Below are 2,610 nucleotides of genomic sequence, written 5' to 3'. Positions count from 1 at the left end.
CGGACTTGGAGGTGCTGATTCTCATTCCGGTCGCTTCACACTCGGCTGCGAACCGATCCAGTAAGAGCTGAAGATCCCGGTCAGATGAAGACAACAGGACCACATCATCTGCAAAAAGCAGAGACCTAATCCTGCTGGTACCAAACCGGAACCCCTCAACGCCTTGGCTGCGTCTAGAAATGCTGTCCATAAAAGTTATGAACAGAATCGGTGACAAAGGACAGCCTTGGCGGAGTCCAACCCTCACTGGAAACGTGTCCGACTTACTGCCGGCAATGCGGACCAAGCTCTGGCACTGATCGTACAGGGATCGGACTTCCACAATAAGAAAGTCCGATACCCCATACTCTCTGAGCACTCCCCACAGGACTTCCCGAGGGACACGGTCGAATGCCTTCTCCAAGTCCACAAAGCACATGTAGACTGGTTGGGCAAACACCCATGCACCCTCAAGAACCCTGCCGAGAGTATAGAGCTGGTCCACAGTTCCATTAACTTACGTGTGCGTAAAATCCGCTTGTATTGTGTGACCGGGACGGCACAATGTTTGTATGTAGGAAAAGCGGACGTGATGCAAGGTTGTAGAGAAGGATAAAGGAATCGCCATTACAACAATATTGTTGTCCGGGTGGAAATCGGGAGAAATTTGGGAGAATGGTTCTCCCGGGAGATTTTCAGGTGGGGCACTGAACTTCGGGAGTCTCGGGAGGGGTGGCAAGTATGAAGATTAGCGGTGTTAGAGCGGCATCGCTACTGTATAACACCGGCGGGCCAACTCTAATGTTTAATTTGATATTGCCTCAAGGGCCAAATGAAATTACACGGCGGGCCTGCGGGCCAGAGTTTGACACCCATGAATTAGATCAGGGGTGCCCATTACGTTGATCGCGAGCTACCAGTCGAACGCGGGGGGTGTGTCAGTCGATCTCCAGCCAGGCTTTTAAAAAAAATAGACCTAAAAATTAGTGATCATCAATCTTCACCAAGACGTCACTTAAATGACATTCACGGTACCGGAGGGTCTTGTGAGATGACGCTGGCTGCTGCAAGATCATTATTATGAAAATATGACCGAGAAGAAGGCGAGAAACACTTTTTATTTCAACAGACTCTCGCGCCGTAACTCCCGTCAAAACTCTAAAGGCCGACTGCACATTTCCTATCTTCACAATAAAAGCCCTGCTTCATGCTGCCTGCGCTAACTAAATACAGAGTCTCGGAAAACTGGCGTGCACAAGCGATCCCTCAGAGAGCTGGCGTGCACATCACTTGTGCACGCCAGCTTTCCGAGACTCTTATTTTGTTAGCGCAGGCAGCATGAAGCAGGGCTTTTATTGTGAAGATAGGAAATGTGCAGTCGGCCTTTAGAGTTTTGACGGAAGGGACGGCGCGAAAGTCTGTTGAAATAAAAAGTGTTTCTCGCCTTCCTCTCTGTCATTTTTTCATAATAATGAACTGGCAGCAGCCAGCGTCATCTCACAAGACCCTCGGGTGCCGTGAATGTCAATCAAGGAAGCTACGGAATTTGCCGCCAATGTTTTTCTTGTAAAGTGTATGGAAGCTGGATGAATTAGATGCCAAAAAACAACCACTTTCATGTGGTATTGTACAGAAAGGACAACTTTTTTTCTCCTCCATTTGAAAATGTGGGCGTTATCATCATTACTGTCTGATTCCAATCAATGCAAGTCATCAGAATCAGGTAATACACCAACTTATATTCTTGTCTTTGTGAAAGAAAGACATCTATATGTGTTACACATGCTTGTATTATCATTAAACACATTTAACTTGTTTACAAAAATATCTCTTTCATAAATAAATAAATATAAATGATATATATAAATGAGGTAGATCCCCTCGAGTTGGTCAATTGAAAAGTAGCTCGCCTGCAAAAAAAGTGTGGGCACCCCTGAATTAGAGCCTTAAAAAGATCAATAATGCAGGACACCGTTGATTTTAATTAGTTATTATTTTTGAGTAATCAGAGTGAAAAAATAAATAAAATCCCATTAAACATATTTGGGATTCAAAAAGTACCCCACTCAGAAAGCGATACTTTTTTATTATTATTTTTTTTTTTTAACTTTCTATTGCGATCCGTGACTCGGATCTTCACATATTATTGTTTGTTTTTCCATCTTTGTTCTCATTCTCCGTTTGATCCGTTTATTTCCCGTTTAGTCCATCACCATGGTTACTTATTAGTTTCTCCCGGTTCCTGCACACCTGTTCGCTGTTAATCACCTTCCCTTTATAAACCTTCCTATTTTCATTCTTCTGCCTGGGACTCGTTAGTTTTCACACAACGGTACGCCTGCTTACATGCAATTCCTGTATTATTCTCGCGAGCTCTCATGCAGCGCAATGGTATTCATTCTTAGCTCTCATGCTAAATGTTTTTTTTCCCCTTTTGTGTGCTTATGTGCCAGTTTAGTTTACTATTTGTTTATCCTAGCTTTCATGCTAGCGTCTTTTGTTTGCCTTTTCTTAGCTCCAGTATTTTGGTTTTCTAGCACCTTTTGTTATTCAAATAAATAGTTAAACCTTACCTTTGCTGTGTTCTATTTCGACGCATCCTCGAGGGAATCAAACCCGGCACCACGATGC

This window comes from Nerophis ophidion, linkage group LG21, assembly GCF_033978795.1.
Source record: "Nerophis ophidion isolate RoL-2023_Sa linkage group LG21, RoL_Noph_v1.0, whole genome shotgun sequence".
Taxonomy (NCBI): Eukaryota; Metazoa; Chordata; class Actinopteri; order Syngnathiformes; family Syngnathidae; genus Nerophis; species Nerophis ophidion.
The sequence above is the reverse complement of the archived record's forward strand: the minus strand, read 5'-3'. Positions refer to the sequence as shown.